This window comes from Odocoileus virginianus, chromosome 26 (assembly GCF_023699985.2).
Source record: "Odocoileus virginianus isolate 20LAN1187 ecotype Illinois chromosome 26, Ovbor_1.2, whole genome shotgun sequence".
NCBI lineage: Eukaryota > Metazoa > Chordata > Mammalia > Artiodactyla > Cervidae > Odocoileus > Odocoileus virginianus.
This window is the reverse complement of record NC_069699.1, coordinates 33,779,291-33,805,045: the sequence shown is the minus strand read 5'-3', so window position 1 is coordinate 33,805,045 and position 25,755 is coordinate 33,779,291. Positions and strand designations below refer to the sequence as shown.

Sequence of the window (25,755 nt, the reverse complement as noted above, 5' to 3'; positions counted from 1 at the left end):
ACACAAGGACCTAGCAAGACAAACGGCATCATCTTCAATGTACACAAGTGAAAATGAAGTCTCAGAGAAGCTTGATGAGGTCAAGCTGGGAATTCAAGCTGCATGCTTCCACATTCGCTGTAAGAGAGGGAAGAAAGGAAGGAAGGAGGGAGGAAGAAAGAGAGGGCCAGAAATGGCAAAGCTTGAAGCACTCTTCCCTCAGGGAATTTTTAACTCTAAACTCTTGGCTGAGGTGAAACTAAAAAAACTGGGCTGAAATCAAAGGATCCGTGCCCCACTTTCCCACTCTCTGATTCTCCCAGCAGCTCTTCAGAAGAGAATGATCAAGCAGTGATGGCTGTCTCAACTTTAAACACGTTTTTACAGCTTGCCAGAGCCTTTGGACAAAAAGCCCTGGGTAGGAAATGAAAAAGGCAGGCCCTGAGCCCTGCCCTGCCTCCACCCACACGCACCACGTCTGGGAACACCTCGCTCAGCTCCCTTTTGCGACCCTTGCCTCGTGACCATCAGGTAAGGCAACACTAGATGCCAGAACAGACAAGCAGTTCCCTCCCTAAACTCAATGACTTTGACATGATAGAAGTTCCTCTCTCCAGGAAAGTCCTGATGGGGATGGGCGATGTTCTTCTCTTATGGACGGAGAAGGGGACAGACTGAGGGTTGCATGGGCCAGTTCTGGTAGCTGTGCACACCATCTTCACCCAGTCACTGGCCAGAACTCAATCATGTGGGCATATTTAGCAGCAAGGGAAGCTGGGCAATAGAGCCCAGTGGTCAAGGTTAGCCAGCAGCCAGCCAGTCTCTGCCTCGTGCCCAGGGCTCCGTGATAAGCTCCCCACTGCAGCACACCTCCTCTTTCTAATGACAGAATCTCTACAGTCACAGAGAAGACTATGAAACCAGCCCTAGCAGAGGGACCACCGGGATCTTAAAGTCACAGCGCAGAGGAAATGATAGGTGTCCAATGTTCCCCGAGAGGAGGCTGGAGGTCTGGGGAAGGACAAGGAAAGAAGAGTCGTCGAGGTGCACAGTCTGCTCAAGTCCAGTCTTGACGAAGACAGGACAACAACTTCCTCTACCATTTTGGTGTCATTTTCAAAGTCTACCTTGGCTTCAATTCTAGATTTTTCAAAATGTCACTACGTAAGCAAACATTTATTATCTATTGGTTTGCATTATTATCTATCTAGGCATTTGGGATACCAATAAAGAAATAAAAATATGATATAAGCCTTACTCTTTATCTGGTTGAGAGTTTGAAAACATCTGTGATGCAAGTTGGATACAATTAAATAATATTCAAGATTGTATTCAATATGTGCCATAAACGATCTCATTTAATCTCCACAATAATCTCATTTGTTAAGTACTGTTATTGTCTCTATTTTACAGAGGAGGAAACTGAGACCTAAAAATGATGAAACTGTCCCAAATCTCACTGCTCTAAAGAGGCAGGAATAAGTCTTAACTATGTCATGCTGTCCTTAAACTACAGGACTGTATGCATATTCACAGAAGCACAGGCATAATGCTGTCAACTTTAGAAAACAGAGGGATGGTTGGAATTCGAAACAGTTACCGAATCCAAGAACAGGTTGAAACTGAGCTCAAGTGACAGCAAGATGACCCTGGAGCCAAGGATCTCGGGTGTTCCTGGAGGAGGCACTCTCCCTCCGTTTGTCAGTTCCCCTTTCGGTACAACAAGGGGGCTGGCTCTCAGATGACTCCTGAATTTCTTTACTCCTATATGAGCAGCATGGTCACTGGGAAGGGCAGACGCTGTCATCAGCCAGATTCAGGCTTCTCTGCCTATCTGAGCCTTTGTTTTCCCACCTGTGAAATTGGAATTGGGTCTTATTTGCTAGTTTCTCTATCCCTCCTGTCTGGCACGGGAAATACCCCCCTTCATCTGGCGTCAGATTACATATGGGAGGACTCATGGGTGCAGAAGGCCGACCGTGTGAGCTGCTTGTGGGAGTGCAGGGTATCTGAACCTCCACTCTAGGGAACCAGGGGCATCCAGGTAGCATCTGAGGACCAAGCGTAATACCTAACAAAGCCTCCCCCTGCCCCATCTTCCCCAGTGTCCATGCCCTCTCCATCCAGCCCAGCCCCCTGAATCTGGATTCCCACAGATCTCTCAGAATCTCCCACGAGCAGCTTCAGGATTTTGGTTTGCAGGATGCAGAGAGATGAATATTAGATATCCCCGCAGGCCTCCCCAGCAAGCCTTCTTTCTTATGAGTGATTCTGGGACACTCCCAGGAGCTGTGCTCGCCTGGCAGATATTGAATAAGGCAGAAGGAGCAGGGAGGGAAGCAGCGTCTTGGAACGGTTGCCTGGTTACACGATGGTCTGGGTTGCAAGGTCTCCCCCCAGAGACTGAGGCTGAGGTGCTGAGCAGGGGAGCAGAGGGAGAGGAGGGGCAGCGAGTGCAGCTCCTGGGTGTGGTGCCTTCCTTCCCCCACCTGCAACTGCCCAGAGGGCCAGGCCAGGACAAACAGACAAGCTGCGTGGATAGGGAGCCTGGCCTGACACAGCCTAAGCGTGCCTCCCTTCCTCACCTGTAAAGTGAATCTAGTAAGTGCGCTACAGTCCACAGGGTTGCAAAGAATTGGACACGACTGAAGCGACTTCCATGCCCACACAATAACAGCACTCACTTCACTGGGGTCCAGCAAGGCTTCAAAACAGGTGATACAGAAAAGGGGGGCTCAGGGGGCTGAGCACACAGTAGTCTGACTGTAAGAAAGCTAGCACGGCCCTGTCAGAGCTGGAGGCTGATGGAGTAGGCAGTCTTAAGTCCTGTCAGGACTGGCTACCTGCCCCATCCGCACAGAAAAGGAAACATGAAAAGGACTGGCTACCCAGTGTGAGGTCCCAGTGCAAACCGTAAATGCAAGGCCCCTGGGTCAAACAGCAGGTACCAACATAGAAAGCTTTTTCCCCTCTTTGGCAGTCTCTCTGGGGGACAGTACTTTCTGGCTTGTTATTAATGCTGTGGGCATGGGGAGAGTGCACATTGTCACAGGTCCCCAGAAGACCGCCCTGCAGCCTGGCATGTGCGTGCATTGCCCATTAGCTGCCAAGGGCCTGGAGAAACCAGGTAGGGAGCCAGGCACCCTCCTTTCCCTGAGGCCTTCCCAGGGATGGGCAGCTGACATCAGGGTGCACAAGGCACCTGAGTTGGGGTCAGCTGCAACTCACTCCCACTGGGTTTCCCACTGAAATCCCCGTGGCTGCCAGCCCAGGGTGGGGATAGCTGTGGTCACGCCAACCCCCTAGATGCTCCGGGGTGTGCCAGCCCTCCACTGTGTCCCAGTCCCTGATGGTGATGACAGGGAGATGGGGCTGGGAGAGCAGTAGGGAGGGGCCAAATAGGTCAGTCCTGGGACACCAGGGAAGGTGATCTGAGATCCCACCTGGGCATGCGGTGGGAGGCAGAACTTCAGACGAATTGAGCTTCCCAATCCCTAGTACAAGCTCCATTGTTCCATCAGACTCAGCTTACAAACACAAATTTAGACATCAAAATTATCAAGAATTTCAAGACACAACAGGAAGGCATTTAGTTCCAAACGCAGGGCCTGGTCTTACACCATCACTGCATCCCTGTTCTGAGTTCTAATCCTGGCTGTCACTAATCTCCCCCCTCTCTGGGCCTTGGTCGCCCCTTTTCTAAATGAGGGGAGTGAAAAGGTGGGGCAATGTGGTTTTTACACCCTCTTCCAGCCTCTATATTTTATACCTTCTGTTTCACTGAAATGCTGTGTGGCCACAGGCAAGTCCCTTCTCCTCTCTGGGCATCAGTTTTCCCATCTGTGAAGTGGGAATTTAGTGATCTTGAAGTACCCTTCCAGGGTTAACATGAAAAGGCATGCCTTTTCTCCCTCCTTCCCTTATTTGAGGGGACTTTTTCTTTTGGAGAAGGAGGTAAATTAATCAGTCAGGTGCTGGGATATTTCTGGTCTCTTTCCTCTGTCTAGGAGGGAAGTTCAATCAGCCTGTGTTATGAATTGAATGTTTGTGTCTTCCGGTGAGATAACAGAAAATATACACTGGTCTCTTCCCCCAGTTCCTGCCACAGAGCTCTTGAAGTCCTTGTAACTTCCTAAGTGATAAACACACGAAGGGCATCTTTTGTTCTAATATTTGGTCTTTGGCTCCAGTTCCTGACACAGGGAAACCCTTGTAATTTCCTGGGTGATAGGAGTGTCTTTTGTTCTAATGATGTAAATGATGTAATGAACCCAGTCTGAGTGGGGCTGGTTCCTGGATGGGGGCTGGCTCCACAAAGATCAAGCCATGATGAAAAGTTTGGAATTTTCAGTCCCTGGTCCCCTCACCTATGAATCTCTTGAGAAAGGTTAAAAATGGAGTTAATGATCGATCATACCTACAAGAGAAAGCTTCCAATATTATGCCCAAAGTATGCGGGGTTCGGAAAGCTTCCAGGCTGATGGACACACCTCTGTGTCAGGCGGGTGATGCACCCCAGCTCCACGGGAACCAGAAGCTCCTATGCTGAGGATCTTCCCAGACTTCACTTTATGGAGCCCTCCATCTGGCTGTTCATCATATCCTTTCATAAACTGGCAGACATAAGTAAGTGTATCCCTGAGTTTGACGAGCTGATCTAGCAAATTAATCAAACTCAAGAAGGGGTCCTGTGAGAACCTCCAGTTTGCAGCTAAATTGGGCAGAAGTTGTATGTAGTGTGAAACTGCAACTGGCATCTGAAGTGGAGGGCAGTCTTCTGAGACTGAGCTCTTTACCTGTGGGATTTGATGCTATCTCCAGGTAGATGGCGTCAGAATTGACCTACATTGTAGGACACCCAGTTGGTATCATAGAATTGCTTGCTTTGGTGACCAGAGTATCAGAAGTTAAATGTCCTGTGTTAAAGTAAAGGAGAGGGGCTTCCTTGGTGGTCCAGTGGTTAAGATGCCACGTTCCCAATGCAGGAGGACCAGGTTCGATCCCTGGTTGGGGAACATGCCACAGCTGAGAGTTCACATGTCACAAATAAAGACTCCATGTGCTGCAACTAAGACCTGGTGCAGTCAGACACAAAGAAAGAAAGAAAAAAGAAAGTGAAGGAGAGAGAGACAGGAAGAGAACTATAGGCTTCTTCACTTAACCCCTGCCCCACACAATCCCTTCATTAAAGCCTTAACCCCCAGTGTGAGGGCATTGGGAGGTGGGGCCTTGAAAGGTGATTAGATTTAGCTGAGTTCATGAGGGTGGACTCCCCACCTCCCCGAACACTGATGGAATTAATACTCTTTTAAGGAAAAGAAAGAGAGTTACCAGGGCGTCCTTCCTTCATCATATGAGGACACAGCAGAAAGGGACCAGGAAGGGACCTGCAAGCCAGAAAGAGGGCCCTCCCTTAGAGTGGATCTGCCTGCACCTTGACCTTGGACTCACATCCTCCAGAACTGTGAGAAAAAAATGTCTGTTGTCTTAACTGTCCAGTCTGGGATAATCTGTTATAGCAGACTGAGCAGCCTAACACAGCCTGTGAGGAAGGTTTACCTGCTAATGGAACAGAAAGGCAAAGAAGAGCAAATTGTCAGAGGTGAGAAAGCAGGCATCCCTGTTAATGACTCATTCATTCATTGACACATTCATTCATTTGCCTAGACACCTGCAGCAGCCTCCACCCCACTTCCCTGCTTCCAAGTTCTTGCCTTTTAATCCATTATCTGCACAACAGCCCAAGAGAGCTGCTTATGTGATAAACAGAACCATGTCCTTCTCTCCTATTCCCTCCCTCAGCTGGGATTAGGTTCCACTGTGACAGACAACTCACACTAACAGTGTCTTAAATAAGACAAACATTTATCTCTCTCACACAGAAGCATCTAGTACCAGGCTGCCCAAGGCGGGCATGGCAGCTCAGTGGTCAGAATCCACACCCAGTGTGGCTGGTAGCATCATCATCCCTGGCTTCTCCTTCTAAGCTCACTTCCAAGTCCAAGCTGGTGTGAGGGCTCTAGCCATGGAATCTACATTCCACAGAGCAGAAAGGGTTAGGGGGGCACTCCCTCCTTTCAAAGATACTTTTCAGAAGTTGCATACCAAAAAGTCTACAAACAATGCATGCTGCCAAGGGTGTATAGAAAAAAGAACCTTCCTACACTGTTGGTGAGAAAGTAAACTTGTACCAACACCATGGAGAACAGTATGGAGGTTCCTGAAAAAACTTAAAACAGATCTACCATATGACCCTACAATCCCAATCCTGGACATATATAAGGAGAAAACTGTAATTCAAATGATGCATGCACCTCAATGTTTATAGCAGCACTACTTACAACAGCCATGACGTGGAAGCAAACTAAGTGTGCAATGACAGAGGAAAGGATGAAGAAGATGTGGTACATGTTATATACAATGGAACATTTCTCAACCACAAAAAAGGAGCAAAATAATGCCATTTGCAGCAACACAGATGGACCTAGAGACTGTCATATTGAGTGAAATAAGTCAGACAAGACAAATACATAATACTGCTTATATGTAGAATCTAAAAAAATGGTGCAAATGAATTTTTTTACAAAACAGAAATAGAGTCACAGATGTAGAAAATAAACTTAAGGTTACCAGCAAGAGAAGCAGGTGTATTAGACAGGGATAAACTGGGAGACTGGGATTGACATATATGCACTACTATAAACCAAAATACTTACAAATAGCTGTGAAAAGAAGAGAAGCAAAGGAGAAAAGGAAAGATACACCCATTTGAATGCAGAATTCCAAACAATAGCAAGGAGAGATAAGAAAGCCTTCCTCAGCGATCAATGCAAAGAAATAGAGGAAAACAATACAATGGGAAAGGCTAGAGATCTCTACAAGAAAATTAGAGATCCAAGGGAACATTTCATGCAAAGATGGGCTCAATAAAGGACAGAAATGGTATGGACCTAACAGAAGCAGAAGATATTAAGAAGAGGTGGCAAGAATACACAGAAGAACTGTACAAAAAAGATCTTCACAACCCAGATAATCACCATGGTGTGATCACTCATACTCATACTCATACTCACCTAGAGTGAGTATGTGAAGTCAAGTGGGCCTTAGGAAGCATCACCATAAACAAAGCTAGTGGAGGTGATGGAATTCCAGTTGAGCTATTTCAAATCCTGAAAGATGATGCTGTTGCAAGTGCTGCACTCAATAGGCCAGCAAATTTGAAAAACTCAGCAGTGGCCACAGGACTGGAAAAGGTCAATTTTCATTTCAATCCCAAAGAAAGGTAATGCCAAAGAATGCTCAAACTACTGCACAATTGCACTCATCTCACACGCTAGTAAAGTCACGCTCAAAATTCTCTAAGCCAGGCTTCAGCAGTATGTGAACCGTGAACTTCCAGATGTTCAATCTGGTTTTAGAAAAGGCAGAGGAACCAGAGATCAAATTGCCAGCATATGTTGGATCATCGAAAAAGCAAAAGAGTTCCAGAAAAACATCTACTTCTGCTTTATTGACTATGCCAAAGCCTTTGACTGTGTGGATCACAATAAACTGTGGAAAATTCTGAAAGAGATGGGAATACCAGACCACCTGACCTGCCTCTGGAGAAATCTGTATACAGGTCAGGAAGCAACAGTTAGAACTGGACATGGAACAACAGACTGGTTGGTTGTTGAACAGACGTACTGGTTCCAAATATGAAAAGGAGTACGTCAAGGCTGTATATTGTCACCATGCTTATTTAACTTATATGCAGAGTACATCATGAGAAACACTGGGCTGGAGGAAGCACAAGCTGGGATCAAGACTGTCGGGAGAAATATCGATAATCTCAGATATGCAGATGACACCACCCTTATGGCAGAAAGTGAAGAAGAACTAAAGAGCCTCTTGATGAAAGTGAGAGAGGAGAGTGAAAGAGTTGGCTTAAAGCTCAACATTCAGAAAACTAAGATCATGGCATCTAGTCCCATCACTTCATGGCAAATAGATAGGGAAACAGTGGAAACAGTGGCTGACTTTATTTTTTGGGACTCCGAAATCACTGCAGATGGTGATTGCAGCCATGAGATTAAATGATGCTTGCTCCTTGGAAGGAAAGTTATGACCAACCTAGACAGCATGTTAAAAAGCAGAGACATTACTTTGCCCACAAAGGTCTGTCTAGTCGAGGCTATGGTTTTTCCAGTAGTCATGTATGGATGTGAGAGTTTGACTATAAAGAAAGCTGAGCACCAAAGAATTGATGCTTTTGAACTGTGGTGTTGGAGAAGACTCTTGAGAGTCCCTTGGACTGCAAGGAGATCCAACTAGTCCATCCTGAAGGAGATCAGTCCTGGGTGTTCAATGAAGGGACTGATGCTGAAGTTGAAACTCCAATACTGTGGCCACCTGATGCGGAGAGCTGACTCATTTGAAAAGACCCTGATGCTGGGAAAGACTGAGGGCAGGAGGAGAAGGGGACGACAGAGGATGAGAGGGTTGGGAGGCATCACTGACACAATGGACATGGGTTTGGGTGGACTCCAGGAGTTGGTGATGGACAGGGAGGCCTGGCGTGCTGCGGTTCATGGGGTTGCAAAAAGTTGGACCTGACTGAGCGACTGAACTGAACTGATAAACCAAAAAGAGAATCAAAAAGGACCTATTGTATAGCACAGGGAACTCTTGTCAATATTCTGCAATGGCCTATATGGGAAAAGAATCTAAAAATGAGTGGATATATATATCACTGATTCACTGTGCTGTCTAGCAGAAATTCATGCAACATTGCAAATCAACTATATTGCAATATAAATTTTTTTAAAATAAAGAAATAGAAAATTAATTACCAAAAAAAAAAAAAAGGAGTAAGAAGTTGCAAACACCACCTTAGCTGACATTTCAGGGGCTAGAGCTTAAGTCACGTGACTATAGTTATGGAAGAGGCTGGAGCAAGTACTCTCTATTCCAGGCAGCCATGAACACAATTTTCAATGCTGTGGGTTTTACTAACAAGGAAGATGACAGGGAGACAGATGCTTGGAAACAGCTGTTGATCTTTACCATGCAATCCTTCCAGAGCTCCTACTGCCCTTAGAATAAACCTGTACTCCTTACTCTGCCCCTCATGGCCTGGCCCATTCTCCTACCCTCTCTTCTCACAGCCTCCTTCCCTCATCATGCTTCAGACCCCCTGGCCTCCTGTGTGTTTGTCAAAGGCCATGACTCTTTCCCACACAGAGGTATTCACCCCGACTGCTCCCTCAGCACCCTGGAACACCCCCACCTCACTCTGTGAGGGCTGGCTCTTTCTTCAGGCTGCAGCTTTTGTGTCATCTCCTCAGAGGAGTTACCAGGTTTCCCTCATTGTTCTTTCTTGACTCCTTTTTTGTTTCTTTCTGTATAGCATGGATGCCATCTTGAAACTACTGTATTAAATTATCTGGTAACAAAAACTCAAACCAAGAATCCTTGCACCAAATGCCTGCCTTGTTGCTTGATCTCTGCCATTAGAAAGGCAGCCCAGTGAAGGGAGGGTTTGTGTCTTGTTCAGAAGTATGTCCCCAGAGATTTTCTGAGTAAATATTTATCACTCTCCTAAGCGTCTGCCTGCAATGCAGGAGACCGGGGTTCAATCCCTGGGTTGGGAAGATCCCCTGTAGAAGGAAATGGCAATCCACTCCACTACTCTTGCCTGGAAAATCCCATGGACTAAGCGACTTCACTTACTATGTACCAGAAACTTAAAAGACAGTACACATACCCAGGCTTCTTCTCAGCTACACAGAGGCCACAAAATGAGACTTGGGATCCATCTGGTGGAGACAGGACAAGGAGGGCAGGGAGACAGAGAAAGAAGTCCAGTGAACCCCCAATAACAGTCCTGCAGCAGCCAGGCATATGGGCAGGGTCCATTTTGGTCTCCTTTCTGTCTCCAACCTATGTCTCCACCCTCATGTCAATGACCTGCTTCTATCTTTTATGGCCTGTACTTTATTCCTTATCCTTTTAAGTAGCTTTACCTATTTCTGGAGAAGGGTGGGGGAATAAACAAACAGATACAAGATGATATATGTAAGGTACTTGGGGGTCTCCAGTATCCAGGAATAGAAGCCTGCTCTAAGCAATGCCAGGCTCCTCCTGCGGATGTCAGAGCCCAGCAAGCACCCGACTGGTGGGCTCGACTTGCCATCGCCTCTGAGGTGTCTGCAAGGGCTGGGGCTGGATATGTCCAGAAAACAACTCACAGCCCCTTTCAAGTTGCTCTTCCAGGTTCTTGGTGAATCGGCCCAGGCGGTGTCCTCAGGGGGTGCTGTGACACAGTGCAGAGAGCAGGAGCTCTAAGCCTCTGCGTTACTGGGGATGCAGGGCTAGATAATCGCTGTCCTGTGATTATAGGGCTTTGAGCAACATCCCTGGCCTGTCTCCATGAGATAACAGTGGCACCTCTATCCTTGAGGTGTGACAACCAAAAATGCCTCTAGATACTGTTCAATGTCCCCTGGGGCAAAACTGTCCTGATTAAGTACTGGTTTAGAGCAAGGATTTAAACCTCAGACTCTGTGGGCTCAAATCTCAACTCTGTTGTGGAATGTGGGGCAAATTATTCCATCTTTCTGTGCCTCAATTCCTCTTCTACAAAGTGAAGAAACCAACAGTCCCTCCTTCAGATATAAATGAGCTAATGCACGTACAGTACTTGGAACAGTGCCTGGCACAAGGACATGCTATGTTAGGTATTCTTACCTTTGGAATTATTCCTGTTACCCCAAAACCATTCATCATCATTTCCACGCAATTTTACTTAACAAATATCTCTAAAAGTCATCCACCCTTCTCCATCATTACTCTCATCCAAGCTACCAGCAACTCTTGGTACCAGAGGTCCAAACCTCTGATTAAGGCTTCCTTTAATTCACCTTCTCCAAAGGAACCAATTTGACCTGATCAAACTCCTCAATAGTTAAACCAGTCAGAGTTTCACTGTTTTTTGAACAAATGGCCTAGAGATTACAGAATGACCCCTGTCCCTCTCTAGAGCCTTGTCTCCTAACTTCATCTCCCTTGTTTGCCAATTTCAACCACAATGGTTTTTTCTCTCCACTTCTCAAATATACCATTCTCCCTCCTACCCTAAGATACTCAAGTGCTCTAGACCCTTTTACTGTAACCTCAAATTTAACAGTAGTGGGATTTAAAAAAATTAAGACAGGCCACTTCCTGAGAGTAGTAGAAAGAAACTAAGTGATTGAGCCAGGAAGGGCTGCCTTGTTCTGTGGGCAGTGTGTGCGCAGCACAAACACTTAGCCGAGGAGGCCAGCAGAGATTGCTATTCATCTTAAGCTCCGCTTGCTAAGCCGTACCCTGGTCAGAAACATGTACTCACCAAGCTGTTTGTTTGTGGAGCTGTGAACTCTGAAAAGGGGTATCTTTTGCTAATTTTCAATGATGATGTCACAGTCTAGTGGCGGCTGCATAGTTAGAGCACCCCGTAGGTGATACTAGAAGAGCTGTATTTTATAATGCATATTTCTTGTCTGCTGTAGGTACCTTAATTTGCAAAAGACAAGGGAAGAGAATGATTATGCCAACTGCCCAGCTGTTTCGTATTCTCTTTCTTTCCACAGCTAGAAAGTGACTGTTTGCACATCTCTGATACTAGAGCTGAGGACAGCTTGAGGCAAAACTGCCCCTTACTTTGTGCATCCAGCAACTGCCCAACTTTCAAGTCTTAAGAGTGATGCAATTAATATGTTTCATAATTAAATTCATAGCAGAATGCCTTCTGGGAATTCAATCTTTTTTTAATTACCCATTTTATTAACCTCATTCATCTGTCTAATAAAAACTGTAAACTAAGCCTAGCTATATGAAACACACATTCTAGCAAATATAATTACCACTAAATATTTAGCCTCACAGTTAAAATATTTCAGAGCCAGAAGAGACTTCAAAGATCACCTGGAATACATATTCACCTTAGTGATGGGGAAACTGGGGCTCAGACATCGGAAGCAACGTGCCCTGGATCACTCAGCTCGGAGGTGGCACTGCAAGATACCCAGTTGCCTTTTGTCGTCCCACTGTTCCAGGAACTAGAGCAGGAAAAGGAGAGAAAAAAAAAGCCTTACCAGGCTTTGAGTATAAATGAAAGGCACATTTCTATACTTTGTCTGTCTGCATACAAAGGGTGCTTTTCCAGAGTACTGGTGGGCAATTCTGTGCTTAATCTAACTGCAACCAATTACAGAGAGACTGTTGTTGTTTTTCAGATCCAACACATTTTGAAGTTATCACTTTGAGGGAAATACAGGGCCTGGATTGCTGGGACCCAGACAAAGATGCATTTTATCACTCTCATGTTATATCTCAGAACTGAAGTGTCTGAGACCATTGAACTTTAAGACAATCTGAGTCTTATATATTTAGATTAGCAGAATATAAAATGTAAAACAAAAAGCAAGTGCTTCTTAGAAAGGGTTGACCAGAAGATGCCAAGAATATTCTCCCTTGTAATATTTAAATGGGGCCACTGTCTGTAATCCATTTACATCCATTTGGAACTCAATGCCATAGGAGTCAGCATTTAATGATGTGCACCTGTGGTGTCCCCAGTGTGTTTATTGTAGAGTTGGCATCACCATCTGTCACTGTCGGGCAGATCTGGGTTTAAATCTTGATTATACCACCTATTAACCATCTGTCTGTGCAAGTCCCTTCTCTGAGCCACCATGTTCATGACTGTACATGAAACACTAACATCTACTTCCCAGAATTGGGAGAATAAAATAATACAATGTATAAGAGAACTCCATGAGCACTCCAAGAGGAGCTGAATCCTTTACATCCTGTTCCCCTTATAAGGCTTTGTGAGGCTTTTCCTTGCTATCGTCACTTGGTGTCTGCAATGCCAGGCATGGGCCTTCCTATACTAGTCTGTGCTCAACAAATATTTGTTGACTTAATGAACAGATACGTGAGTGTGGCAATGGGTTGTATCTTTTCCTGTGTCTGCAATATTAGCCAATTGCAGGATGTTGAATAGTAAGCCCTTCAAGAATAGAGATGTCCATGGGCTTCCTCCATGACTCAGTGCTAAAACATCCACCTGCAACGCAGGAGACACAGGAGACCCAGGTTCCATCTTCTTGTTGGGAAGACCCACTGGAGGAAGAAATGGCTACCCACTCCAATATTCTTGCTGGAGAGTTCCACAGACAGCGGAGCCTGGAGGGTTACAGTCCATGGGATCACAGAGAGTCAGACACGACTGAGCACACACGTATATGCATGCCCATGTCTTAAATTCCAGAACTTGTGACTGTGATTTTATTTGGAAAAAAGGTCTTGGCAGATACAATTACTTGAAGGAGCTCCATATAAGATCTTTTGGGACTATCTGGGTTGGATGTTATTTTAGTCCACTTAGCTGCTACAACAAAAACAACACAGACTTGGTGGCTCATGAATGACAAACACTTCTTTCTCACAGCTCTAGAGGCTGGAGGTCCAACATCAAGACCTATCTCCCAGAATATTGGAAATAAAAGCAAAAATAAACAAATGGGACCTAATGAAGCTTAAAAGATTTTGCACAACAAAGGAAACTATAAGCAAGGTGAAAAGACAGCCCTCAGATTGGGAGAAAATAATAGCAAACGAAGCAACAGACAAAAAATTAATCTCAAAAATATACAAGCAACTCCTGCAGCTCAATTCCAGAAAAATAAATGACCCAATCAAAAAATGGGCCAAAGATCTAAACAGACATTTCTCCAAAGAAGACATACAGATGGCTAACAAACACAGGAAAAGATGCTCAACATCACTCATTATCAGAGAAATGAAAATCAAAACCACAATGAGGTACCATTATATGCCAGTCAGGATGGCTGCTATCCAAAAGTCTACAAGCAATAAATGCTGGAGAGGGTGTGGAGAAAAGGGAACCCTCTCACACTGTTGGTGGGAATGCAAACTAGTACAGCTGCTATGGAGAACAGTGTGGAGATTCCTTAAAAAACTGGAAATAGAACTGCCATATGACCCAGCAATCCCACTCCTGGGCATACACACTGAGGAAACCAGAACTGAAAGAGACACGTGCACCCCAATGTTCATCGAAGCACTGTTTATAGTAGCCAGGACATGGAAGCAATCTAGATGCCCATCAGCAGACTAATGGATAAGGAAGCTGTGGTACATATACACCATGGAATATTACTCAGCCATTAAAAAGAATTCATTTGAATCAGTTCTAATGAGATGGATGAAACTGGAGCCCATTATACAGAGTGAAGTAAGCCAGAAAGGTAAAGAACATTACAGCATACTAACACATATATATGGAATTTAGAAAGATGGTAATGATAACTCTATATGCAAAACAGAAAAAGAGACACAGATGTACAGAACAGACTTTTGGACTCTGTGGGAGAAGGCGAGGGTGGGATGTTTCGAGAGAATAGCATGTATATTATCTAGGGTGAAACAGATCAGCAGCCCAGGTGGGATGCATGAGACAAGTGCTCGGGCCTGGTGCACTGGGAAGACCCAGAGGAATCGGGTGGAGAGGGAGGTGGGAGGGGGGATCAGGATGGGGAATACATGTAACTCCATGGCTGATTCATGTCAATGTATGACAAAACCCACTGAAATGTTGTGAAGTAATTAGCCTCCAACTAATAAAAATAAATGAAAAAAAAAAAGGAGCCAGCAGATCTGGTGTCTAGGGAGAGTCCACTTCCTAGTAGATTCATAGACACCATCTTATCACTGTGTTCTCACACAGCAGAAGGAGCCATGGCTCTCTCTGGGGTCTCTTTTATGAGGGCACTAATCCCATTCATGTGGCCTCCACCTTCATGACCTAATGACCTCCAAGATCCCCTCTCTAAACACTATCATATTAGGGATTAGGTTTCAGTACGTGAACTTTAGAGCTATAGAAAAATTCAGTTTATAGCAAACCTAAATGAGAGATCGAAGAGAAGACACGGAAACAGAGAGGCTCTTTGAAGATGGAGACAGGGACTAGAATGATGCAGCCACAGGAAACGCCAACACCTACAAGAAGCTAGAGAAAGCTTTTTAAAGTCTAAGTCAGGTAAAATATACTCCAAGCTCATTCAGAATGGAATTTAGGATCCATATCCTGGTCTGGTCCATAAAGCACTGGATCACCTGTCCCCATCTCCCCATCCTGCCCTCCCCTCTCTGATTGTATTTCTTCCCACTCTCCCTTCATTCATATAGATTGAACCACCTAGTCTCCATGATCCAAGTCTTTGCTCCAACCTCTGGGCCTTTGCATCCACCATTCTCTTTATCTGTCAGAGAGCCGCATGGCCTTATCTCTTCCAATATTCAATGTCTGGTCTGTGTCACCTCCTCAGAGAGGCCATCTTTGACCACCCTAGAAAACATCACCTGTCATCACTTTCAAACTCCTCTCTTCTCTTTTACCTTGCTTCTTTACAAATTGTACATCTTGTCAATAGAATGACCTTGGACACTGCTTTGAAAAATACCACAACATGCTGAGAGATGTCTATAATTTAATCAGAAGTCTGTAAGAACCATGGGGGGAAAAAAAGCCAGATTCTGGTCAAGTACATGTGTCTTTTAGACCTGGGAATAGATGGACTTGCTTATAGAGTGAAAGAAAGAAATGTAAAAACCAACAGCTAGTTCATCTGGGTGAAATGTCATGGATTACACGTGAATTTTAGGGATAGAGGTGAAGTCATGGACTTTTCCTTTAGGCAATTCTGGAAAAGGGGTTCAGGTGGCAGGTGACACCTCAAAGATCTGGCTGCATCATGGTTGTTAAACTCAATGAACCTGAAGGCAACCTCCCAAACAGAAGAGGTTGATGTCACTATTGCCTTAAAGGTTGAGTGTATTTCAACCCTTAGGAATTCTTGATTAATTATAAAAATGTTTAAGAGAATCAAATCCATAGCATTAATATTTACATATTGACTATTTTAATAGTAAAATGTTTATTTTATGTGCTTATTCTGTCTACTAGATTGAACAGATCAGCATAGTAATACCCATTTAAACTATGTAATTGAGTTATAACTGATCATGACTCAGGATTTTAATTTAAAATTCTTACTAAAACTATATAAAGTGTTAGAACACTTAAGACAATTTAAAGACCATCCTATTAGTTTAATTTAACAAATTTATAAAAATGACTTAAGCACCTAAGAGGATGTGTCAAGGACACAAATGTGCTACTAAAAAATTAAATTGAACACACAGAATTTATCAACATAACTTAATTAAATTTTCAAATGCAATCAAACATGTTTCAAATGCCCTCAAAAATGATAGCTCATAAAACCAATTATGCCATTTGCAGCAACATGGATGGAACTAGAGAGTGTCATACTAAGTGAAGTCAGACAGAGAAGGAGAAATTTCTATGACATCCCTCACATGTGGAATCTAAAAAGAAATGATACAAATGAACTTCCTTACAAAACAGAAACAGACTCACAGACTTCAAGAATGAACTTATGGTTGCCAGGGAAAATGACGGGAGGAAGGCAGAGTTAGGGAATTTGGACTAGGCATGTACACACTGCTATGTTTAAAATGGATAACCAACAAGGACCTACTGTATAGCACATGGAATTCTGCTCATTGTTATGTGGCAGCCTGGATGGTGGTGGGTTTGGGGGAGAAGAAATACATGTACACGCATGGCTGAGTCCCTTCACCGTTCACCTGAAACTATCACAACATTGTCTGTTAATCAGCTATACCCCAATACAAAAATTAAAAAAAAATGATGGGTCTTTTTTTTTAGATGTAGACATACAAGCTGAGCTTAAACATTTGCTTTCTTAAAACATGTGACTTTAATAAAGCAATCATTAATTTCTAAACCAAGATACCTTGTGTCGCTCAATAAGTTCATTTGGGTTTTTCCGTAAGATGTAATGGAAAAACCCGAATGAACTTAGCGGCCAATCCAATACTGCCGAAGTCTTTTCTGTACCCCCAAACCATAGAGAACTTCAGTCACTGTCTCACTTACCCCTTCATTAGAATATAAGCTCCACAAGAATGGTATTTTGCATGTTAATTCACTGCTGTATTCTCAGTCCTTAGAGCTGTATCAAGCACACAGTAAATGCTCAGGAAAAAGAATGGAAATTAATCCTCTTTGCCCCGTGATCCTATTTGATTCTCAGGTTCCTAATACATTCTGAGAGACTAAAACTCAGTGACAGTATGAAAGGTGGCTAAGATCCTGAATAAAGTCAAACAAAAGTATTCAGTGACAGTCCTACGACCATGACTTCTTGGGGCCTCTGCTCTTCAAAGGCATCTCTACTTGCTGTCTCCTCCATGAAGTCTTGCATCGAACTCAATGAGTACTTGATGCCACTTACATGACTCAATCTTATAAGGTTACTTTTGTACTTATTTCAGCTCCTTTAGTGATGGTCTGACATCCACATCTCTATGCCATGCTGATACCTTCACATGCCTTTCAAAAGAGTGAATACGTAAGTGAATGGACAAAAAAATGGCACTTTCATAAAGCAACATTTGCGGCCATTGTTGTCATAGAGGTTAAGAACCCAGGCTTTGCAACCAGGCTGCAGGAGATGACATCCCAATGCCATGGTGTGGTGGCGTGTGCCCTTAACCCAGGTTTAAGAATACTAAGAATTCCTCAAGCTTTGAAAATAAACCCTAGCTTCAATCTGCAGCCAGGCAAGATGAAAGGAAATGCTAAACTCAGGATGCCTGTGGAAACTTTTAAAATCATTTGCTTAAGATATGTCAATAGATATCTGCAAATGTAAAGACTTACCAGGACATGCAGGCCTTCGGGAGAAGAGTTTCAAAGTGGTTTACATTTCAGCTTCAATATTTATAAACAGAATGAAATCCGGAGGGAAGGAGCCTGGAGAGATAACCTTTGGGTAAATATTTCGGGAGGCGCGGGAAGCTGCTTCCGGGACGGGCCATGAGGGATTGATTACCAATGGGGGCAGATGGGGAGAACTGGAGAACAAGGTGAAACAGAAGGAAGAAAAACAGAAGAGACCAGGGTTTTAGACCAGGGCATCTCCAATTTTAAAATGCACATGAGTCACCTGGGTTATCTTCTTAAATGTAGCTTCTGATTCAGTAGGTCTCGGCTGCGGCCCAAGATTCTGCATTTTGAACACGCTCCCAGGTAATGTCAATGCTGTTGGTCTATGGGACACAGTTTGAATAGCCATGATCTGTGGTAAGAAAGCATCACACACCCCCTGCAAAAAGAGCAGCACAATGAAACAAAACAAAACACCCCCCACCCCAGATATGTGTGTACCCCAGAAGTACACACGGTGCTATATTTATTCTCATCAGGGAGGAGTCTTAGAGGCTGTTTCTTAACATAAATTACCTTGATAAGGTTCATTTATCTGCTTAACAAATATTTATTGAGCATCTACTAACTGTGAGACACTGTTTCAAGTTTTTGGGGGGCAGTGATGAAAAGACAAGGTCTGTGCTTTCATGGAGTTTACATTCCAGTATGGGAAATCAGATAAAACCTCATAAAGAAACCTATAAGCTAAAAAAGATGATATTGTTTCAGGTTGGGACAAATGCCAAAAGAGAACAAACTAGGGATATAGCTTAGAGAGTGGTTTGGGAAGGAGGGCTACTGGGAGGGGTGAGAAATAACTAGCCAGGTAAAAGTTCTAGGGAAGGAGTATTCAAGCAGTATCTGCAAAGGTTCAAACTGAGAAAGAGCTCCACAAGTTTGAGGGACAATAACTCAGCGTGAGTGAGGTGCAAGGACCAATGGGGAGAAAATTAGCCCTGAGCCAGATTACAGTAAGGAACCGGGATTTTATTCTAAATGTGTTAGGGGCTAAGCAGAGGAGTGATGTGAACATTTTTAAAAGACCACTCTAAAAAAAGGGTACAAGTGAACTTATTTACAAAACAGGAGTAGAGTCACAGATATAGAAAACAAATTTATGGTTACCAGACAGTGAGGGAGGGATAAATTGGGAGACTGTGACTGACATATACAAATGACTATACATAAAACAGATAACTAATAAGGACCTACTGTACAGCACAAGGAACTCTACTCAGTACTCTATAATGACCTATATTGGAAAAGAATGTAAAAAAACCAGAGGATATATGTATAACTAATCCACTTTGTAATATACCTGAAATTAACACAATACTGTAAATCAACTATACTCCAATAATAACAAAAAAGATAACTCTGATTAATTATAAAAACATTAGCACTGGCAAAAGCCATTATGTACTTCCTAATAAAACAGAATATGGGGCATACAGCATCACTTATGGAATAGTCTCCCTGAATATGGGTATTTAGATCCAATCTGTAGCTTATAGGAATGAATGACAGGAGATAGAGGAACAAGTCCAAAGAAGCCATGAGAAAGCACTCAGACAAACCCAGGGGGTAGGACGACTGATCTCCTTTCTTTTCAATCAATCAGTGGCATGAAAACAGGGAAGGAGAAAAAGAAGCAAATGGAGAGGGTGAATGGTTTAGATGAAAAGCCAGTTAAAAGCACAATCAGATTAATTATTATTATTAGCATAATCCACTATATGGACCTTAGTTGATATGTAAACCATCTGTAAGGTGACATTTTTGAAACAACTGGAAACATTTTCAGATTGAGACAGGATCTAAGGCAGTAACAGGGAATTCTTTGAATTATTTCACATGTAATAAGTCATTGCATTTAAGGAGAAGAATGTCCTCACTTTATATAGATACATACTGAAGAATTTAGGAGTGGAAAATCATGTTTGAAATTAACTAACAACCTGCTTCAAATGAACAGAATATAGCAAAAGGGATGGGAAAGTCACCTCCAAGATTAGGTGGTATGAGCCCTGGGACTTCCTTCTTACTGGCATTCTCTTTCTGGCTCTTTCGGTTTGTTCATTCTACTGAAGCAAGTTACCACGTCATCTGCTGCCTGAGGGAGATGTCACTGGACAAGGGACTGACGGCAGGCCAACAGCCTGCAAAGGACTGAATACTGAAAACAACCATGGGAGGGAGGCTGGAAGTAGATCCCTCTACGTCAGCCTAGGCATGATACAGCATCCCTGACTGTAGCCTGCAAGAGGCCTTGAAGAGGTCTTGGGCCCAGCTAACCACACCTGCATTCCTGATCCTCAGACCCTGCTGTGACATCAAACAGATGTGTATTAAGTTTTGGGATGATTTGTTATGCAGCAATAGGTGACAGACAAATGGATGGATAGATAAATAGACAGACATAGATTAACTATATAACGCATCATTATTATATAGATTTACCATAATTCATTTAATTATTCTATTATTATTAAACATTTAGGTGGTTTCCGAGACTTCTGCTATATAATGCTGTATTAGTCCAGATATACTTTTAGGAAAGTATTCTTTTTCTAAATTGAGATAAAATTGACATATTCTATTTGTTTCAAATGTAGAACATAATGATTCAACATTTGTATATGTTGTGAAATGATCACAATGTTTAGCTAACATCCATCACCAGAGGGCAAGCTACTCTCTTAGGAACTTTCAAATATGAAACTATTAACTATAGGTTAATAATGAAGGTACGCTCCTACTTTTGAGATTTACTAAGTTATCCTCCAGAAGTTTCAGCAATTTATACTGCATCAACACTGCTAAGTTACTTCCTTGGTGGTCCAGTGATTAAGACTCTGCACTCCCAATGTGGGGGACCCAGGTTCAAACCCTGGTCAGGGAACTATATCTTGCATGCTTGCAACTAAGACCTGGTGTAGAAAGATAAGTAAATACATAATTTAAAAAATTTCTGCTGAAAAGTAGTGCAGAAGTAGAGAACACGTGGGCAAATTCTGAGTATTATTAATTTTTCCTCAATTGATACATGAAAAGATTCTCACTGATGTTTTATATATTCTGTTGGTTTATTAACTAAATTGGGCAGTGTGATTTGCTTGTCATCTAAAATCTTTTCTTAAACTAACTGCCTGTTTGCATCTTTTAAACACTTTTTTTCATTTTCCTTTTATACTCATCCTTTCTGTTCTTTAGATTGTTCTTCATTTTTCTTCAGTAAGCACTTTCTTTAAAACAGTTTTGCTTATCATGTTTGTAAATGAGAATAATGCCTTCATCTGGCCAATATTTTCCTCTCAGTTTGTAATTTATCTGTAGGCTTTGTTTATGGGTTTGCTTTTTTTTTTCATATCTAAAGTTTTTACTTTTATGTGGTTAAATTGGTAGTTTTTCTTCTTTATAATTTCTGGGTTTTGCATCATTTCCAAAAAAAAAAAGAAAAATACTAGCAGTGGAAGACGTTGATGATGAGAGGGAGGGTGATGGTGGTGGTGGAAGCAGGAAGGCAGGGGGACGATGTCATTCCCTTCCTTTATTGTGGGCCGTCACTGCTCTACAAGCCTGATGCTCATTATGTCATTTAATCCTTGAATTGTCTTCTGAGGTTGTCATTATTACTCTGATTTACAAATAAGGAAAATGAGTTCAGAGAAGTAAGCAACTTGTCCAGATTTGAGAAACTGTACTCTTCACCACACACTTGCAAAGACTGTGACGCTGTTTCTTCATGAGTTTATGCCAACACAGCGTCCTTTGGTCTGTGGCTGCCAAGCCAACTCCGCTTTCTGGGTCCTGGGGATGATTATAATGCTTTTTCATTACCAAGGAAACCTTTTATTCCACAGGAAAATGGAGCCATACAGACTAAGCATACAGGAGGCAGAAATGGAAATCCTTGCTGAAAACCAGCTCCTACCTGAGCCTACGGCTTGGGACTCAGAAGAGAAGTGTGGCCTTTGATAATTGCTCACATCCTATACCAATTAAATGTTTGGGGAAGCTGACAATGGCTTTCTGATGTGGAAATCACTTTGAAATGTGCAGGCTGGTAGTTAAAGCCATTAGTCCCACTTGGGCTTCAAGGACAACTACAAAGAAAATATTTTGTAAATTGCACAAGAAGCAAGGATTTGCCAAAGCCTGGGTTAGCCCAAACTGGTCAAGCAATTGCTTTTAACACTTTATTTCCTAAGTGGACTAATACCTGGGGGCAGATGGAAAACAAACTTGACTTCAGACAACACAGGGCTTCCTAAAAGCTGCAGGTCTCTGCACCAAACAGCTGCTGAGTGAAGAGCTTGGCTCTTTTCGTGGACAAAGACTTTTTATTTCAGGCCCAAGTTTGAGGTCGGGGGAATGCAAATGAGCCCAGCACCCCTTTCCTGACCTTTCCTTGATGGAATGGGGATGGCTGCTCTAGTGGAAAGGCCATAGAAGTTCCATTTCTAAGCGCTGCTCAGTCATATTAAAAGAACTCCAAAGACAAATGGATCAGAGCAAAGTCTAACCAATTAAGTGAAAACTGAGTTCATCTTAACTTCACAAGGCCTGGGGCTCTTAACTGCTGGTGTCTAGTCCAGAATGTAGTTGAGCAATCACAGGAAATGCTCCTCGAGGGACTCTTCTTTCCCTCTGCTTGCTCATGTGAAACAAAGCTCTAAATTTTTTCTTCTGTTTGTGAAGAAGCTCTCTGGTGTGGAAGGTCGGAGGGTCAGGAGTGAGAAGGAATGGGTTATAGTCTTGGCACCGCCCTCTAACTAACTGACTGCCCTGGACACAGCTGCTTCAGGTGTCAGCTACACTGAGGGCTTAAGTCCCTGGGTTTGTGAGACAGGCTGTAAGACTCTCTGAACCCTTAATTTCCTCATCTTTAAAATGGGAATAAAAAGAGTGGCTCCACCAGAGAGCTGTCATGAAGGTTCCGTGAGAGGACATGTGCAAAGTATTCAGGGCTCAGGGTGAATGGCATCCCCCGGAATTGTGCAACACAATGACTCTGGCCTCCCCCAGAAAAAAAAAAAAAATTAAAAAAAAAAAAATGGCTCTGGCCTGTCACATAGTGTATTAGTCAGGGTTCTAGAGAAAGACAGAACCAACAACAGATCTCTACCTGTACATATACATGTATGGATATACATACATGGAATATATCTGTAGTTATAAATATCTCTATACATAGAAATATAATATAGACTCTTGATGAGGGTGAAAGAGGAAAGTGAAAAAACTGGCTTAAAACTCAACATCCAAAAAACTAAGATCAAGGCATCTGTCACATCCCTTCATGGCAAACAAATGGGGAAAAAGTGAAAACAGTGACATATTTTATTTTCTTGGGTTGCAAAGTCATTGCAGATGGTGACTATTAAAAGATGCGTGTGCTTTGAAAGAGTGGCTATGACAAACCTAGACAGCGTATTAAAAAGTGGAGACATCACGTTGCCGACAAAGGTCTGTATATTCAAAGCTATGGCTTTTCCAGTAGTTATGTACAAATGTGAGAAGAAGGCAGAGCACTGAAAAATTGATGCTTTCAAACTGTGGTGCTAGAGAAGACTACTGAGAGTCTCCTGGACAACAAGTAGACCAAATCAGTCAAGCCTAAAGGTAATCAACCCTGAATATTCATTGGAAGGGCTGGTGCTGAAGCTGAAACTCCAATACTTTCACTACCTGATATGAAAAGCCAACTCACTGGAAAAGTCCCTGATTCTGGGAGAGATTGAAGGCAAGAGGAGAAGGGGATGACAGAGGATTAAATGGTTGGATGGCATCACTGACTCAATGGACATGAATCTGAGCAAACTCCACGAGATAGTGAAGGATGGGGAAGACTGGCATGCTGCAGTCTATGGGGTCACAAAGAGTCAGGCATGACTTAGCAACTGAACAACAATAATATTAGACCGTATCTTTCTATCATCTATCTATCTGTGATCCATCTATAGTTTTCTAGTAGCTAAGAGATACTGAGTTCTTGCCACATGCCAGGCAGCGTTCCAAACGCTTTCAATGTATCAGCACATCATGGCCTCACAGCAACCAGGTAACATGGGAACATTCTTATCCCTCCTCCCAACGAAGAGGAAGGTGAGGCCAGAGAGTATAAGAGTCTTGTCTGAGGTCACTCAGCTAGGCAGTGGTGACCAACACAAGCCATTCCATCTTGTCCTACAGCCTGTGGGTATTGACTGCATGACCAGCATGGACAAATACTAAGCGTCGGGGTGATGGGATGAAGGAAACTGACACTGCCTGGGCAGCCTCAGGGCTGTGTGAAAAACAATGCTTGGAAAGGTAGGTTTCCCTAGTGTGCATAAGATCACTTGGGGAGCCTACTAAAATGGCAGATTCTCAGGCCCCATACCTAGAGGTGTTGACTAAGCTTGGGGGTATGACCAGGAACCATACAAGGACCCCCTGAAGTCCCCTGCCTTAGCCCAGGGCGCACTGGAGTTGAAAAGGCTCCCATAGAGAATGTGTATCCATTCTCTAGTGCTGTGAAACTGAGCACCAAGTACTGAAGAAACATTCTGGCTTATCAAGAAAGATGAAGAAGATGAAAAAGGCACAGCATCTATGAAAGTGTCTACACCTGATAATGGCTCAAGTCCTAAAAGGCGGTCATAACATAAAGATGGCCCTGTAAGTCTTGATGGCAGGTCACATCTATCCAAGCATGTGAGAGACTCAGAATTCAGTGCATCGTCACATTAGTGCCGATAAGAGTTCTATGTCCTAGGAAGCATATGCAGAACCACAAAATTCTTGCCAAGTTCAAAAGTCTTTGGACCAAGATGGGCAGGTATTTATATATACAAGGGCCACATGGAAAATCCAATCAAGCGATTTAACTGTTGCAGAGTTTGGAATGCAGGTGGAAAACTCAGGCTATATATGTGGATACTGAATATAGGCACATGAGTTATGACAACATCCCTCTCTTGTAGCTAAGAGTCATTGACATAAAAGGCTGGTGTGGCTCTTTAGGGTTTTGGACAATCATGTCAACGCTTGGTCAATCTCTTGGGTCATTAAATGTTTGAAAAATATAGTAGACAGAATAAGGACCTATCATTCCAAACCCAAAGAAGTCCACATCCCAATCTCCAAAATCTGAGAATATGGGATCTTACTTTTCACAGGGGACTTTGCAGATGTGATAAAGGTAAGGATCTTAAGATAGAGAGATCACTCTGATTATCTACTGGGCCCAGTGCAATCACAAGGATCCTTAAAAGAATGAGAGGCAAGTGAGGCAAAGTTAGAAAAAGGTGACATTTTCTCTTTCTTCTAGATCAGGCTGTGCATCTAAGCAATTGCTAATAAGCTGTGAATATAGAGATTACCAGACTAAATGAAGTTAAGACAAGGATAAATATAACATGATATCACTTATATGTGAAATCTAAAAAATTTGAAAATACTGAACTTATTTACAAAACAGAAACAGACTTACAGATTTAGGAAACAAACTTATGGTTACCGAAGGGGGAAGGTGGAGGGCAGAGAGATAAATTAGGAGTTTGGGATTAACATATACACACTAATATTTATAAAATAGAAAATCAATAGACATACTGTATAAAACAGGGGACTCTGTTGAATACTCTGTAATAACCAATATGGGAAAAGAATCTTTAAAAGTATAGATCCATGTGTATGCATAACTAAAACACTTTGCTATAAACTTCAAACTCAGACAACATTGTAAATTAACCACACTTCAGTATAAAATAAAAAGTTTAAGAAAAGTCGATTTTAATTTTCATTTAAATTTAAATTCATTTAATTTAAAATTATTGCCCTCTTCTCACGGGTTGGACACAGACATAATGAGGATAAGCTGTATAAGGACAACACCTTGAGAAAGGCCAAGCCACAGAACA

The 25,755-nt window shown here is 42.9% G+C and overlaps 1 long non-coding RNA gene and 1 other non-coding gene across 3 annotated transcripts in view; one reads left to right on the top strand and one right to left on the bottom strand.

Annotated features, from left to right (window-relative positions):
• Positions 1–25,755, bottom strand: part of LOC139031301 (uncharacterized) — a 55,701-nt gene that overhangs the window by 26,264 nt on the left and 3,682 nt on the right. Inside the window, exons 2-5 of one of the 2 annotated variants that reach the window (XR_011483786.1) lie at positions 18,087–18,245; positions 17,801–17,893; positions 11,940–12,056; positions 11,348–11,511 (exon numbers count right to left, since the gene is read on the bottom strand). This is a non-coding gene — a long non-coding RNA (uncharacterized lncRNA). The remainder of the gene's footprint in view (positions 1–11,347; positions 11,512–11,939; positions 12,057–17,800; positions 17,894–18,086; positions 18,246–25,755) is intronic. The other variant, XR_011483787.1, reaches the window with a different exon arrangement.
• Positions 20,678–20,750, top strand: TRNAG-CCC (transfer RNA glycine (anticodon CCC)). The gene has a single exon. It is a non-coding gene; the product is annotated as a tRNA-Gly (tRNA).